A 17,806-nucleotide genomic window follows, 5' to 3' on the forward strand; every position below is an offset into this window, starting at 1 on the left:
AAAAGTGTTTTCCATACAGAAGGCGGAAAGATACATGAAAACATGCTCAAAGTCACTAATCATCCAAGAGATGCAAATCAAAACAACGAGATACCATCTCACACCTGTCAGAATGGCTATCATCAACAGGTCAACAATGGGAAAAAGGAACCCTCATGCACTGCTGGTGGGAATGCAGACTAGTGCAGCCACTGAAGATAGTATGGAGTTTCCTCAAATAGTTAAAATTGGAATTCCCATTTGACCCAGTAATCCCACTTCTAGGACTATATCCCAAGAAACCAGAAACACCAATCAAAAAGGATATATGCATCTTTATGTACATAGCAGCACAATTTACAATAGCTAATATTTGGAAACAATCCAAGTGCCCATTAACAGATGAGTGGATTAAAAAACTGTGGTGCATCTATACATGGAATACTATGCTGCTATAAAAAAGAAGGAAATTATACCATCTGCAACAGCATGGATGGAACTGGAGAGTATTATGCTAAGCAAAATAAGCCAGTCAGAGAAAGATAAATATCACATGATCTTATTCATATGTGGGATATAATGATCAACATAAACTGATGAACAAACATAGATCCAGAGACAAATGTCAGGGGAGGTGCGATTGTTAAGAGAGAGCAACTAAAGGACTTGCATGCATGCATATTAGCATAACCAATGGACACAGACATTGGGGTGATGGGAGCTTGCCCAGGGTGGGAATGGCTGGGGGGGGGGGAGGGGGGCTTCAATTGGGGGGAAAAGGAAACATATGTAAAACTTTAGACAACAAAAAATTTTTAAAAAAAGTATTTTCTATGCAAAGATATATTTGGCTTTTCAATTATCACTTGGAAATGCGTATTTCATCTAAAAGTATCTATTTATATATATAAAAGCCTAAATGACCTTTACGACCAAACAACTGGACAACTGACCAGTAGCTATGATGCACACTGACCACCAGGGGGCAGACGCTCAATGCAGGAGCTGCCCCCTGGTGGTCAGTGCACACCCTCAGCCAACCTCCTGTGGCCAGCCACCTCCTATAGTTCCTCCCCTCAGCGGGCTGGCCACAATAGGGACTGGGAGAGATGGCCCCATTCAGCCCCATTTGACGGCCAGGCTGAGGGACCCCACCCATGCACAAATTTGTGCACCAGGCCTCTACTATAAAAATATCTATAAATAATTTGTAGCATGAAAAATCTATCCATATGCTGGAAACTGGATATTACTTTAAAACACAATCTAGACAATCAACTTAGTCTAGATTGTTCAGGCCTCTACTATAAAAATAACTATCTATAAATAATTTGTAGCATGAAAAATCTATCCATATACTGGAAACTGAGAAAAAAAAAAAGAGAAGTGAGATTTGGTGGTCAGCTTGCTTATAAAGGGTGACAATGCCCTACCAGCAATTTCCTCATCTTCTTATTAAGGTCTTGGGGGTAATTTTTTTTACAATATATAAGAACTAGAGGCCCAGTACATGAAATTCGTGCATGGGGGGAGGTGTCCCTCAGACCAGCCTGCACCCTCTCCAATCTGGAAACCCTTGAGGGATGTCCAATTGCCCGTTTAGGCCCAATCCCAGTGGGATATCCCTTTCACAATCCAGGACTGCTGGCTCCCAACTGCTCGCCTGCTGATTGCCCCTAATTGCCCTGCCCTGCCAGCCTGATCACCCACAACTGCCCTCCCTGCTAGCCTAATTGTCCATAGCTGTCCTTCCCTGCTGACCATCTTGTGGTGGCCATCTTGTGTCCACATGGGGGCAGCCATCTTTGACCACATGGGAGTGGCCGTCTTGTGTGTTGGAGTGATGGTCAATTTGCATATTACCTTTTTATTATATAGGATAGTCATCACCTCCACAACCAAAAGAAGAGTCCTTCCGGGTCATGAGACTATGTTAATGGAACTTAAGCAAGTTAATCTGAATAATTAAGGCAAGTACAAATGCTTACCTTTATATAGTTTTTCAGTTTCTTCATGAAGCTCAAGGTCACAGAATCAGGAGTCAATTTCCATCCTCTTGCTAATTCCAAAATGTTTGAACTTTTTCTCTTCTGAACTTTTGGAATAGGCAGAGCTATAAGATCTTTATTTCTAAACAAGTCCCCCACTCCAACAATTACACACACAAAAAAGGATGGCAATTATCAGTATCTCAGTAGGGACAATAACTTGAGAACCCATCTCTTGAAAAGCAGCCACAAAGAAGGCACTGAATCTTTGCAGCTCTATAGGTGACATTTTATTTTCTACTTTCTTTGGATAACTTCATCTCCCCACATTCCACATTAATTCAACTTGGTCTAGATTGTTCAGTAGACTCTGCCTTCCCATGGTGAGCTTATGACCAGAGCCTTGTCTGAGTACTTCATCTATCTAGCCACAGTAATTGTTCAGAAATAGAAATATGGCCCAAGTCACACTAATCAACATCCTTCATGAGACTTTTTAGTGTTATAAGGAAAGATACACTCTCATTTTCTGGAGTGAAGCTTAAAAGGATCATGGTAGCTTGAGACCCTAGGGCTATCTTGCCCCTGAGTGGAGAGAAAATGAAGCCAAGCAGAGCAGAGGGAATAAAGAGAGTCCTGATGACATCTCTAACCTCCTAAATCTAATTCTACCTCAATTTCTCAGTTACCACAGCATAAAATTTTTAAATCCTTTTTCATATATATATATTTGTATTTATTTCAGAGAAAAAGGGAAAGGGAGAGAGAGAGAGTAACATAAATTATGAGAATCAATGATCAGCTGCCTCCTACACACTCCTTATTGGGATTAAGACCACAATCTGGGCATGTGCCCTGACTGGGTATTGAACCATGACCTCCTGAGCCATGTGAGTTGATCACCAAGGCGTAAATTAACCTCCACCCATTTTTGTCTTAAGTTTGCTTGAGTTAGATTTCTGTTACAACCAAAACACTCTAATACAGTATGCACCTTTTCACAGATAGAAGTACTCCTTCTTATATTTTAGCATTACATCATTTTGTGTGAAGTTCTGACACTGTAGATAGTTTTGTATACATATTTTCTTTTTTTTAAACATATATATTTTCTTAATGCATGATTTTCAGAATAACCTTTAAGAAAAAAAGACCATAACCCAGCTGGCTTGGCTCAGTGGTTGAGTGTCGACCTATGGACCAGGTGATCACAGTTCAATTCTCAGGGCACATGCCTGAGTTTCTGGCAAGATTCCCTGTGTGGGGCATGCAGGAGGCAGCCAATCAGTGATTCTCTCTCATCATTGATGTTTCTCTCTCTCTCCCTCTCACTTCCTCTTTGAAGTCTATAAAAAATATTTAAGAAAGAAAAAAGACTATAAACAATATGGACCTAAGAACTGGATCTTAGATAAGTAATACAATTAAAAATGGGCAAAGGATTTGGTAGTTCTCCAAAGAATATAGACAAAGGGGCAATAAACACATGAAAAGATACACAACATCATTAGAAGAAATGCAAATCAAAACCATAAGGAAATACCACTTCACACCCACTAGGATGGCTATATGAAAAAAAAAAAAAAAAGAAAACAGAAAACAAGTACTGGAAAAACTGTAGAGAAAAAGAAACACATTTCTAGTGGGAAAGTGAAATGGTACAACTGCTGTGGAAAACAATCTGACAGTTCCTCAAAAAGTTAAACATAGTGTGATGTCATAGAAATGGCAAATTAGAGAGCTCCAAGAATCAGTTCCTCCACTAAAGCATTTTTAAGCCAGCAAAAATTGATAATCAACTTGTTTAGAACTCTATAATCTAATTAAAAACTCTGTGATTTAATTTAAAAAAAACAACTACAATGGAGGCTGGAGAAACCAAGATGGCAGCATAGGTAAACTGCTGCCTCACACAACAATTTCAAAGCTACAACCAAGAGACAAAATGGACATCATCCAGAACCCCAGCAAGGCTGGCTGAGTGGAAATTATACAACTAGAAGGGAAGAGAAAAGCACACTGAGATTCAGAGGAGCTGCAGGAGGCAGAGGTACTGAGATGTGAGCACAGAGAGGGTGGGCACCTGAGTGCGTGGCTGGCTTTCTCAAGCAGGAGAGAGACAAAAGCTCCCAATTGTGCTGAACTCCAGTTCCGGGTGAGATTCTGGGAACCCAGACTCATACGGGGTGAAACTGGACTGTCAGGAAAGAGAAAAGCACACTGAGACTCAGAAGAACTGCAGAAGGCAGAGGTACCGAGTTATATGCGCAGAGAGGGTACGCAGCTTGCTTTCTCAAGTGGGAGGGAGACAAAAGCTCCAAACTGTACTGAATTCCAGTTCCAAGTAAGATTCTGGGGATCCAAACTCATTTGGGGAGAAACTGGACTGTCTGGCAGCGGGCGGAACGCGAGGGTGGCTTTCTCTCAGAGGTGTTTGCAGCGATTACCATGGGACACTAAGACATGGGCTTATTAAGGCAGGGCTGATGGAAAAACAATGCTGTCTGCTCTGTCCTGAGATTCTGCCCAATCTAAGCTGAGCACAGAGGCTTTTGCAAGTTTTGTCTCATAAAGGTGTCTCCAGCACAGAAGTTCTCCCAGCGTAGACACAGCTGGTCCTCACAGCCAATTGGCCTGGAAGTCAATTCCGTGTGCACACAGTCCACAAATGGGTACATCAAAAGTGTCCGCCTCAGATAACTGGGAAAGCTGAGCCACTGGACCCTATAGGACACCTAGCACACAAAGCCTATCAACTCAGGGAAGGAGCCAAAATGTGGAGACAAAAAAACAGATCACAAATGAAAGAACTGGAGGAAAGCAAACGACTGGATACAGAGTTCAAAACCAGTTATAAGGTTTTTCAAGAATTTTGTAGAAAAGGCCAATAAATTTAGCGAGACCCTCGCTAAATTAAGCATACACTGTCCAAAATAAATATTATACAGCTATCTAACAGCAGACTAGAGGATCGCAAGAATCAAGTCAAAGATCTGAAATTCAAAAAAGCAAAAAACTCAACCGGAAAAGCAAACAGAAAAAAGAATACAAAAATATGAAGAAAGTATAAGGCGCCTCTGGGACAACTTCAAGCATACCAACATCCACATTATGGGGGTGCCAGAAGAGAGCAAAATACTGAAAACCAATTTGAAGAAATAGTGACTGAAAACTTCCCCCACCTGGTGAAAGAAATAGACTTACAAGTCCAGGAAGCGCACAGAACCCCAATCAAGAGGAATCCAAAGAGGACCACACCAATACACATCATAATTAAAATGCCAAGGGCAAAAGACAAAGAGAGAATATTAAAAGAAGCAAGAGAAAAACAGTTAGTTACCTACAAGAGAGTACCCATACGACTGTCAGCTGATTTCTCAACAGAAACTATGCAGGCCAAAGGGGAGTGGCAAGAAATATTCAAAGTGATGAATATTAAGGACTTACAACCAAGATTACTCTACCCAGCAAAGCTATCATTCAGAATTGAAGGACAGATAAAGAGCTGCACAGACAAGAAAAAGCTAAAGGAGTTCATCACCACCAAACCAGGATTACATGAAATGCTGAAGGGTATTCTTTAAGAAGAGGAGGAAGAAGAAAAAAGTAAAGATAAAAATTATGAACAAAATGATATCAAATACATACCCACCAACAAGTGAATATAAAAATCAAGTGAATAAAAAAATCTGATGAACAGAATGGACTGGTGAATATAATAGAATCAGGGGCATAAAAAGGGAGTGGACTGACAATTCTTGGGGGGGGGAGTGTGTGTGGGGGAGGGAAGAGACTGGACAAAAATTGTACACCTATGGATGAGGACGGGGCCGGGGGGGAGCATAAGGGCATGTGGTGGGGTGGGAACCAAGTGGAGCGGAGCTATGGTTGGAAAAAAGAGGAACAATTGAAATAATCTGAACAATAAAGATTTATTTTTTTTTAAATAAAATAGAAAAAATGTGGTTCATTCACAGGTGTAAAAGAAGTTTATAGAAACCATCACCAAGGGATCCCAAATATTAGATTCACTAGACAAATATTTTATATAATTGTCCTGAATATACTCAGAATAAGGAAAACAATGGACATAAAACTAAAGGGAACCAGGAAAATGAACAAATAGAGAATATAAATAAAGAGATATAAATTGTAAAAAGAACCAAATAAAAATTCTAGAGCTAAAAAGTACAGTAGCTGAAATATAAAACTCAATAGCAGATTCAACCTGAAAGAAGAAAAATACATGCGTAAATTTGAAGATATAACTATTGAAATTATTGTCTGAGAGCAGAAAGAAAAAATAACACAGAAAATGAACAAACCCTGGCCAGTGTAGCTCAGTGGCTGGAGTGTCAATCAGCCTGCACATGGAAGAGTCAAAGTTCAAATCCCGGTCAGAATGTGTGCAGCAGATAACCAATTGATGTGTATTTCCCATCTCTCTCTCTCTCTCTCTCTCTCTCTCTCTCTCTCTCTCTCTCTCTCTCTCTCTCTTTCTTTCTCTCTCTCTCTCTTTCTCCTGCCTACTGTCTCTTCCACTCTCTCTAAAAATCAATGGAAAAATATCTTTGGTAAGAATTTAAAAAAATTTTTTTTAAAGAAAATGAATAGAGCTAATGGAACCATAAGACACTACCAAGCAGACTAAGATAAACATTACAAAAATCCCAGAAGGAGTAGAGAGAGAAGGAGGCAGAAAGTATATATTTTTAAATGGCTGAAAAATCCCCAAATTGGATGAATTTACACATTAAAAAAAATACAAAAAACTCAAAGTAGGGCAAATTCAAAGAGATGTATACCAAGAAACATTATAATGAAACTGTCAAAAGAGAAAGAGAATCTTGAAAGCAGAACAAGAGAAGTGACTTATCATTAAAGAGAATTTCAATAAAATTAACAGCTTATTTCTTATCAAAAGCCATGGGGGCCAAAAGGTAGTCAGGTAGCATATTTAAACTGTTAAAAGAAAGAACTTTTCAACCAAGAATTCTATATTCAACCAAACTATCCTTCAAAACAAAGGGGGAAATTAAGACCTTTTCAAAGAAACAAAAGCTGAGTGAGTTCATTGAGTAGACCAGCCTTACCAAAAATGATAAAGGGAGTCCTCTAGGCTGAAATATAAAAGGACACTAGACAATAACCCAAAGTCATAAAAAGAAAAACTTTAAATGTGTTAAAAGTAACCACATATGTAAATATAAATGTCAATATTATTATGTATTTAATTTGTAACTTCTCTTTTTGTTTCCTATGATTTAAAAGACAAATGCTTAAACAATAATTATAATTCTATGTTAATTGGCACATAAGGTATAAAAATGTAATTTGTAACAAAAACAACATAAGGAGGGAGACAGAGCTATATAGGAATAGATTTTTGTATACTTTCAAAGCTAAATAGGTATCAATTCAAAATGGATTGTTGGGAGGATCCAAGATGGCTGCTCGGGTATACACCTAGCCGCAGCAGCTCACAACAATTTCAAGGGAATACAACTAAAATGTAGAGTGGACATTGCCCAGAGCTACAGGTAGTCGACTGACTGAAAACTCTACAATAGGAAGGAGGGAGAAAACCAGAAGGAAAATCAGAGGAGCTGAAGGAAAGCCTAAGGTACGGAGACATGCTGCGCGCTCGCACGCACGCTCGCGCGGAAAGGACGCAGCCGGAGAGGAGGAGAGGGCTGGGTGCTGCCTGGCGTTCCCTAGCAGGAAGGAAATAGAACCCCCAGCCTGGGCTGAACCCCCGAACCGGCAGCGCTGAGCCCCAAGTTATGTGCCAGACCCTGGGGACCCAGGCTCCGGCAGGGGGAGACAATCCCGGGGGACGGCGAAATGCGGGGCCCCCGGAGTCGCGCGCACATGGCGCGCAGAGGACTGAATGTTGATTCTGATGCTGGATTACCCTAGCCGGAAGAAACAAAGCCTCCGGCGGCAGCTCTGAGCCTCAGTCCGGACCGCCCCGAACTCCAGGTCTGGGCCAGTCCCTGGGGACCCAGGCTCGGGCAGGGGGAGACGGAGCTGTGAGGTGGAGTCCTGGGAGCGCGGCGAAAGGCCGAGCCCCCGGAGTCGCGCACACTGTGCGCAGAGGACAGTCTGTTGACTCTGATCCTGGACTCCCCTAGTGGGAGGGAGAAAGAAAGCTCCAGACTGGAGGAACGCCACGAGGAGCAGGAGCCCCTGCCGGACACCGGCCAGCCGGGCGCCAGCAAGGAGCCGGGCGACGGGGCCCCCAGTGGGGGGGGTGCCCCTGAGCCTTCGACTGCTGAGCGCTGGCAACGGAGCCAAGGACGGGGGCTGCTTCCTGGGCGGCGCCGACCCCGGCAACAGGCTGGAGCAGCGTGGGAGCCCGCGGAGAACAAAGGGGTGCCACAGGCCAACCTGCTGAGCTCCCAGGACAAGGAGGAAGAAACCAAAGAAGTTCTCAAAGTGAAGAAATCAAGTGAGAGCAAATGATAGTAAAATTACTTAAGAAAGAATACAAAGAAGATCTTGAAAAATCAAAGACTAAGTCAGAACTCAACGCACCAGCCAACATTGCAATATAAATGCGTTTTGTTTTGTTTTTTTAAAAAGAAAAAAAAAAAAAGATAAAATAGGGACAGAATGTTGGAACAGCGGCGACCAGGCCTAGAATGGCCAGGCACAAGGCAGTGGCAGCTGGGCCCGGAGCAGCAGTGGCCAGGCCCCAGAGCAGCAGCAGCCAGAACAAGAGCATCAACGGCCAGCACTGGAGCAGCCAGACCTGGGGCAGTGGCAGCCAGGCCTGAGGCAGAGGCGGCCAAGCCCAGGGTGGCCAGGCCAGGAACACCCAAACACGGAGTGGCTGGGCCCGGAGAAGCCCGGTCCAGAGCAGCCGGGTTGGGAGCAGCCAGGCCCAGAACAGCAGTAGCCAAGCACGGAGCATCCAGGCTGGGAGCGGCCAGGCTCGGAGCAGCCGGGTCGGGTGCGGCCAGGCCCGGAGCAGCGGCGGCCAGGCTGGGAGCGGCCAGGCCCGGAGCAGCTGGGTCTGGTGTGGCCAGGCCTGGAGCAGCGGCTCCCAGGCTAGGAGCGGCCAGGCCCGGAGCAGCAGCTGCCAGGCTGGGAGCAGCCAGGTCCGGAGCAGCCGGGTCTGGTGTGGCCAGGCCCGGAGCAGCGGCTGCCAGGCTGGGAGCGGCCAGGCTCAGAGCAACAGCTGCCAGGCTGGGAGCGGCCAGGCCCGGAGCAGCCGGGTCTGGTGCGGCCAGGCCCGGAGCAGCGACTGCCAGGCTGGGAGCGGCCAGGCCCGGAGCAGCCGGGTCTGGTGCGGCCAGGCCCGGAGCAACGACTGCCAGGCTGGGAGCGGCCAGGCCCGGAGCAGCCGGGTCTGGTGCGGCCAGGCCCGGAGCAGCAGCTGCCAGGCTGGGAGCGGCCAGGCCCGGAGCAGCCGGGTCTGGTGCGGCCAGGCCCGGAGCAGCGACTGCCAGGCTGGGAGCGGCCAGGCCCGGAGCAGCTGGGTCTGGTGCGGCCAGGCCTGGAGCAGTGGCTGCCAGGCTGGGAGCGGCCAGGCCCAGAGCAACAGCTGCCAGGCTGGGAGCGGCCAAGCCTGGAGCAGCCGGGTCTGGTGCGGCCAGGCCCGGAGCAGCGACTGCCAGGCTGGGAGCGGCCAGGCCCGGAGCAGCCGGGTCTGGTGCGGCCAGGCCCGGAACAGCAGCTGCCAGGCTGGGAGCGGCCAGGCCCGGAGCGGCCGGGACCGGAGCAACCGGTCCCAGAGCAGCCGGGCCTGGTGCGGCCAGGCCAGGAGCAGCGGCTGCCAGGCTGGGAGCGGCCAGGCCCGGAGCAGCCGGGTCTGGTGTGGCCAGGCCAGGAGCAGCGGCTGCCAGGCTGGGAGCAGCCAGGCCCGGAGCAGCAGCTGCCAGGCTGGGAGCGGCCAGGCCCGGAGCAGCCGGGTCTGGTGCGGCCAGGCCAGGAGCAGCAGCTGCCAGGCTGGGAGCGGCCAGGCCCGGAGCAGCAGCTGCTAGGCTGGGAGCGGCCAGGCCCGGAGCAGCCGGGTCTGGTGCGGCCAGGCCAGGAGCAGCGGCTGACAGGCTGGGAGCGGCCAGGCCCGGAGCGGCCGGGACCGGAGCAACCAGTCCCAGAGCAGCCGGGTCGGGTGCGGCCAGGCCTGTAGCAGCAACAGCCAAGTCCAGAGCAACTAGGTCGGGAGCGGCAGTGACCAGACCCGGAGCAGCTGGTTGTGGAACGAACCAGAGCAACAGAGGCCAGGCCCGGAGCAGCCAGGCCCGAAACAGCTCACTCCTCGCCTGTACCTGCCCACGGCTGCCTCTCAGACATGGCTGGAAACTTTTGCGGGAACTTGAGGGTCTGCTGAATCAAGTGATGAAGGCTTAGATCTGGATGTGTTGAGTTAGTATAGCGCTGGGGTGTTGATCTGTGAGTGCCTTGGGTGGGGCCTGGATGAGGCTGGTTGACCTATTTGAAAATGTCTTTTGTGTGAAGTGTATCATTGGGCATGTGGAGGTATTATTGATATGAGAAAATGCTAAGTAACAGATTTACTATCTGAAAAGGGATTTACTATCGGGGAAAGGGAGGGAGGAAGAGACTGAACATAAACTGTGCACCTATGGATGAGGACAATGGGGGATGGGGAGGGGGCAGAGGGTGGGGTGGGAACCTGGTGGAGGGGGGAAGAAATGAGGAACCTTTGTAATAATATGAACAATAAAGATTGATTTAAAAAAAATAAAATAAAATAAAATAAAAAAATAAAAAAAAAAAAACACACAAAATGGATTGTTATAAACTTATTATGTTAATTGTAATCCTCATGGTAACCATTAAGGAAATTACTTTTAAAATATAGAAAAATATAGAAACTCATTCAATATGATAAAGGGCATTTATGAAAACCTTACATCTACTATCATAAGGGTAAAGACTAAAAGTTTTACCCCTAAGATTAGGGACAAGACGAAGGATGCCACTTTTACCACTGATTTTCAGTATTGTACTGGATGTTCTAACTAAAGAAATTAGGTAATAAAAAGAAATAAAAGGTATCCAAATAGGAAAAGAAGTAAAACTACCTATACCCAGATAACATGACCCTATGAATATAAAAAGTTCCCAAAGAATGAAAACAATGACACCAGAACAAATTAACACTTTCAGCAAAGTTAAAGGGTTATAAGATCAACACTTAAAAGTCAGTTATGTTTTTATATACCTGCAATGAATAATCTGAAAGGAAATTAAGAAACACTTCAATTTATAACAGCATACAAAATACTAAAATATAGGGATAAATTTAATATAAAATATATTGGAATAAAAATAAAAATATACAGGAAAAGTGCCCAGCAGTGTAGCTCAGTGGTTGACTCTCAACTTATGAACCAGGAGGTCAGGATTCAATACGTGGATGGTCAAGGCATGCAGAGCTCAGTCCTCTGTGTGGGACTTGTGAGAGGTAGCTGATCTATGATTCTCACATCACTGATGTTTCTATCTCTCTCTCCCTTCCTCTCTGAAATCAATAAAATATTTAAAAAATTAAAAATAATGCCGAAACCGGTTTGGCTTAGTGGTAGAGTGTGGGTCTGCGGTTCAATTCCGGTCAGGGGCATGTACATTGGTTGCGGGCACATCCCCAGTGGGGGGCGTGCAGGAGGCAGCTGGTAGATGTTTCTCTCTCATCGACGTTTCTAGCTCTCTATTTCTCTCCCTTCCTCTCTGTAAAAAAATCAATAATATATATATTTTTAAATATATATATATAAATATATAGGAATAAAAATAAACATACAGAAAAACTATAAAATACAGTTGATCCATTACAAAATCCACATGTAGCCGAAACCGGTTTGGCTCAGTGGATAAGAGCGTCAGCCTGTGGACTGAAAGGTCCCAGGTTTGATTCCGGTCAAGGGCATGTACCTTGGTTGTGGGCACATCTCCAGTGGGGGTGTGCAGGAGGCTGCTGATCATTGTTTCTCTCTCATCAATGTTTCTAACTCTCTATCTCATTTCCTCTCCACAAAAAATCAATAAAATATATATATTTTAAAAATCCACATGTAAGTGGACCTGGGAAATTCAAACCTGCATTCAAGGGTCAACTGTATTTTCAATCAGGGGATGAGAATATGCATATGAGGAGGTCTGACTTAAGTTACATGCAGAGTTTTTGACTGTGTGGGTGGTTGGCACCCCTAACTCCCACATTGCTCAAAGATTAACTGTACTGCTGAAAGATTTTATTTATTTATTTTTATTTATTTTTAAATAAATCTTTATTGTTCAGATTATTACAGGTGTTCCTCCCCCCCCCCCATAGCTCCCCTTCACCTGATTCCCCACCCCACCACATGCCCTTACCCCCGCCAATGTCTTCAATATGTACGATTTTTGTCCAATCTCTTCCCTCACCCCTCACACTTCATTCCCTTGAGAATTGACAGTCCACTCCCTTGCTATGTCCCTGATTCTATTATATTTATCAGTCCATTCTGTTCATCAGATTTTTTTATTCATCTGATTTTTAGATTCGCTTGTTGGTAGGTGTGTATTTGATGTCATTTTGTTGTTCATAATTTTTATCTTTACTTTTTTCTTCTTCTTCCTCTTCTTAAAAAATACCCTTCAGCATTTCATGTAATACTGGTTTGGTGGTGATGAACTCCTTTAGCTTTTTCTTGTCTGTGCAGCTCTTTATCTGCCCTTCAATTCTGAATGATAGCTTTGCTGGGTAGAGTAATCGTGGTTTTAGGTTCTTGCTGTTCACCACTTTGAATATTTCTTGCCACTCCCTTTGGCCTGCATAGTTTCTGTTGAGAAATCAGCTGACAGTCGTATGGGTACTCCCTTGTAGGTAACTAACTGTTTTTCTCTTGCTTCTTTTAATATTCTCTCTTTGTCTTTTGCCCTTGGCATTTTAATTATGATGTGTATTGGTGTGGTCCTCTTTGGATTCCTCTTGATTGGGGTTCTGTGCGCTTCCTGGACTTGTAAGTCTATTTCTTTCACCAGGTGGAGGAAGTTTTCGGTCATTATTTCTTCAAATTGGTTTTCAATATCTTGCTCTCTCTCTTCTTCTGGCACCCTCATAATGTGGATGTCGGTATGCTTGAAGTTGTCCCAGAGGCACCTTACACTTTCTTCATATTTTTTAATTCTTTTTTCTTTTTGTTTTTCTGGTTGGGTGTTTTTTGTTACCTCATATTTCAGATCTTTGGTTTGATTCTTGGGGTCCTTTGATCTACAGTTGAGTTTATGTATATTTTTTTATTTCAGACAGTGTATGCTTAATTTCTGACAGGTCCTTTTCCATTTTTTTTGGCATTCTCATTAAGGTCCATGAAGGTCTCACTAAGCTCCTTGGAGGTCTCATCAAGTTTCTCGATGATTTTTAGAAGATTCTTGAGTAACCTTATAAATATGGTTTTGAACTCTATGTGCAATAGTTTGCTTTCCTCCATTTCTTTTATTCGTGACATGTTTCTTTGTCTCCGAATTTGCTGCTTCCCTGTGTTGATGGCTATAATGGAAGAACTGCTGTGCTAGAGACATGCTTATGGTGCAGGAATTGTTTCAGCGGGGCTTTGGTGCTCACTGAGTCTGCCTCTTAAATGTGTCACTTATAGATGTGAGGAACTGAAATCTGGTGTCGTCTCACACTGACCACTAGATACACTGGCTTCTGGATCTCCAGTGAGATGCAGGTCAGTTACTGTCTGAGGCCACCCAGCAGGAGCTACAGCAAGAACCAAAGTTTTCTCCTCTTCGCTTGGGGTTTGGAGGTTTTGGAACTGTCTGACCAGAGCTGCAGTTTGTTAGGTTAAGCTGCAATAAGGCAGGCCACTCATATGCAAAAGTTGCTGCTTGGAACTTGGGTGGGTTTGTAGACTGTATGGTGCGGGGTCTCAGGGAATCACTAGGCTAGGGCATGGCAAACAGCAATGGTTGCCAGTCAGCCATCTCTGTTTCTCCTAGTTGTCCCATCCCCGTGTCTCACACCCCAGCGTAGCAAACAATGATTACTGCTTGCACCTCTGCAAGAAAGCCACCCTCACTTTCTGACCCGATGGCAGACAGTCCAGCTTCTCCCTGTAGGAGTTTGGGTCCCCAGCGTCTCTCCAGAAACTGGAGTTCAGAGTAATCGGAACCTTGTCTCCCTTTGGGTTGAAAAAAGCAGCGCACCCAGTCACCCACCACCATCCTGATTCACGCGCCTCTGAACCTCAGCTTTTCAGCGCTTGTGCACATATCAGTGCTCTTTTTTATTTCCTTCTAGTTGTAGAACTTCCACTCAGCCAGCTTTCCCATGGATCTGGTGATAGACGTTTTGTCTTTCAGTTGTGATTTTGAAATTGTTGTGCGAGGCAGCAGTTTAGGTGTTTACCTATGCTAGGGGTGTCGAACTCAATCAGAGAAGGGGCCAAAATCTAAAATCCAGCCTAAATCGCGGGCCGAATGGTTTACTCAACAGTCATAAACTGACAATGTCATAAACTGACAGCGGAGTGCAGTGATGACAGCGCGGTGCGGGCCACATTGCAAGGCCTGGCGGGCTGGATTTGGCCCGCGGGCCTTGTGTTTGACACATGTGACCTATGCCGCCATCTTGGTTTCCCCCCTGTACTGCTGAAATGTTTTAAAGAAGACCTAAGTAAATGGAAAAGCATACCATGTTCATGGATTGGAAGACCTAATATTGTTAGAATGGCTAAAAATCAAATGAATAAAAAAATCTGATGAACAGAATGGACTGATGAACATAATAAAATCAGGTACATTGCAAGGGAGTGAACTGACAATTCTCAGAGGGAAGAGGGTGTGAGGGATGAGGGAAGAGATTAGATAAAAATCTTATACCTATTGATGAAGACAGTGGCGGGGGTAAGGGCATGTGGTGGAGTGGGGAATCAGATAGAGGGGAGCTATGGGGGGCGGGGGAAATAGGAACATTATAATAATCTGAACAATATTTTTTTTTTTTTAAAGAATCCTTATAATCTATACTAATAAAAGCCTGGGTGGCCCTCACGCCCTTCTACAATCACCTCACGTTGCCACAAAATGGCTGCCCCATGTCATCAGATGGCTGGCAGGGGAGAGCAGTTTGGGGCGATTGAGATGGCATGGGAGTAGTTAGGCATCGTTCGGGCCAGCAGGGGAGCTGTTAGGGGGCGATCAGGCTGGCAGGCAGAAGCAGTTAGGGGCAATCAGGTAGGCAAGTGGTTAGGAGGCAGCAGTCCTGGATTGTGAGAGGGATGTTTGACTGCTGGTTTGCAGAAATAGAAAAGCCAATCTTCAAATTCACATGAAATTTAAACCGGTAGTCGGACCTCTCCCAAGTGGTCCCAGATTGGAGAGGGTGCAGGCTAGGCTGAGGGACAACCCCTCCCCAGTGCACAAATTTCTTGCACCAGGCTTCTAGTCCTATAAAATAAAAGCCTAATATGCTAAGTGCCTGGTCATCCAGTTGGCCATTCAACCAATCAAAATATAATATGCTAAGGCCACTCAACTGCTTGCTATGATGTGCACTGACCACCAGGGGGCAGACTGTCGCTATGGTCAACCAGTCGCTATGAAGTGCACTGACCACTAGGGAGCAGATGCTCCAACCAATAGGTTAGCTTGTTGCTGGGGTCCAGCTGATTGGGACTGAGCAAGACAGGTGAGACATGGCCTGAAGCCCTCCCTTGGTCCCTCCCTGGCTAGCCAACCTCCTGTTTCCCTCCCTAGCCCCAATCATGCACTGGTGAGGTCCTTCAGCCTGGCCTGCACCTTCTCCACAATTCTGGACCTCTTGGGGGATGTCAGAGAGTCGGTTTTGGACTTATTCCACAAACCAGGCCAAGGGACCCCACTGGTGCACAAATAAAAAGACAAACAACCCAATTTAAAAATGGGCAAAGGACTTGACTGGATATTTCTCCAAAGAGATAGATGGCCACAAAACACATGAAAAGTTGCTCAATATCATTAGTCATCAGAGAACTGTAAAGCACAACCACAATGGAATACAAGGGTGGCTACATTATATTAAAGAAGAAAATAAACAAGTATTATGAATGTGGAAAAACTGGAACCATCATACACTACTGGGAGGGATATAAAATGACTCAGGTACTATGGGAAACAGGCAGTTCCTCAAAAAGTTAAACACAAAATAACCATATGACTCATGAATTCCACTTCTAAGTATTCAAACAAATACCTACGCATGGATACTCATAGCAGTACTATTGGCAATAGGCAAAAGGTGAAAACAACCCAAATGTCTAATAATGAATGAATGGATAAACAAATTGTGGTATATACATACAATGGAAGATTCAGCTATAAAAAGTAATGTAATACTGATAAGCCTCAAAAACATTATGGGATGGCAAAGAAGCCAGACAGACCAGATCACATATTGTATGATTCAATTTATATGAAACTAGAGACCTGATGCACGAAATTCATGCAAGAGTAAACCTTCCTTCCCCTGGCTGCTGGCACCAACTTCCCTCTGGCACCCGGGACCGGGGCTTCCCTTGCAGCCCTGGCTTTGTCCAGAAGATCGTCTGGTCTAAATAGCATATGTCACTTTTGTTATTATAGATATCCAAAATACATAGATACATAGAAACAGAAAGCAGACGGGTGATTGCCAGGAACTGTGAGATATAGCGTTGAAAACTAACTGCTTAATGGGCACAAGGTTTTATTTTGGGGTTATGAAAATAGACCAAGGTGATGGTGGAACAACATTGTGAATATACTAAATGTCACTGAATTATTAACCTTAATGTGGTTAATTTTATGTTATGTGAATTTCATCTCCATCAAAAAGCAAAACTAACACTTGAGATAGCAGTTGGAATAATGGTTACATTTTGGGGAAGTAGTGACTGGTAGAGGATATGGGAGGGGCTTTAGGAGTGTTGGTCATATATATATATATTTTTTTTAATTTCAGTGTTTGTTACCCAGGTTTGTTTTCTTTGTGAAAAGTATTGAGAGTAACACTTGTGATATGTGTACTTTTAGGTTTTTTCCAATATGCACCTTATACTTTAACATAACATGTTATTTTTAAAAGTTGTTTCTACCTAGTTGGCATGGTTAGTGGTTGAGCATTGACCTATGATCCAGGAGGCCATGATTTGATTCCTGGTCAGGACACATGCTTGGGTTGTGGGCTCAATCCCAAGTAGGGGGTGTGCAGGAGGCAACTGATTGATGATTCTCTCTCAACATTGATGTCCCTTCCTCTCTCTAAAAGCAACAAAAACTATCCTTTTTTTTTTTTTTTTTTTTTTTAAAGAAACCCAAAGGGAAAAACTTTATTTTAATAGATGTTCCCTTTCCTCCTGCCCATCCCCTAGGTCAGCACCTCTTAAAAGGGGACTTCAGATACAACTGGAAAATGGAGGTCTAAGCACCAAACCAGGGACTGGTTAGTAGGTGAGTTATAGTGAGGAATGAAAGCTGTGACCAATTCCCTTGATTGCCCCTGACCTGACGAATGTGGTAGCTGATGAGAAGCATATCTTGGGCTGGAGCAAGGGAAAGTGGTGGTGATAAAGTGTTGGCAGCCTGGCACTAGGCTGCTTTCCATTGCTTCATCTACAGGGTAATGCTTTAGGAGTGAGTAACCCTTAACTGAGTTCAGCAGCAAGAGGCCCCAAGATACTTCTTACCCTTTACTTCTTATTTTCTTTATGCCTTTGTTTGTACATTTTTAAATATTTGTAATGTTATGAGAATTCCCAAAAGTTACCCAAATCATATATTTATTTGGACAAAAATTGTATTTCCAAGACACTGAAAGTGCCTGGAATTATATATAGGGAACAAAACTAGGTTAATATTTT

The 17,806-nt window shown here is 44.4% G+C and overlaps 1 protein-coding gene across 5 annotated transcripts in view; it reads right to left on the reverse strand.

Annotated features, from left to right (window-relative positions):
• The window catches only part of ZNF318 (zinc finger protein 318), a 67,775-nt gene that overhangs the window by 10,039 nt on the left and 39,930 nt on the right, over positions 1 to 17,806 (reverse strand). Inside the window, exon 9 of one of the 5 annotated variants that reach the window (XM_084890497.1) lies at positions 1,968 to 2,069. The exons of 3 other annotated variants lie outside the window; for them this stretch is intronic. The gene's annotated coding sequence lies outside the window, so the exon portion shown is untranslated. Of the gene's footprint in view, positions 1 to 1,967; positions 2,075 to 17,806 lie in introns of all 5 variants that reach the window. One more of the 5 variants, XM_084890496.1, reaches the window with a different exon arrangement.

The sequence above is a fragment of the Pipistrellus hanaki genome, assembly GCF_964339955.1.
Source record: "Pipistrellus hanaki genome assembly, chromosome: 7".
Classification (NCBI taxonomy): Eukaryota; Metazoa; Chordata; class Mammalia; order Chiroptera; family Vespertilionidae; genus Pipistrellus; species Pipistrellus hanaki.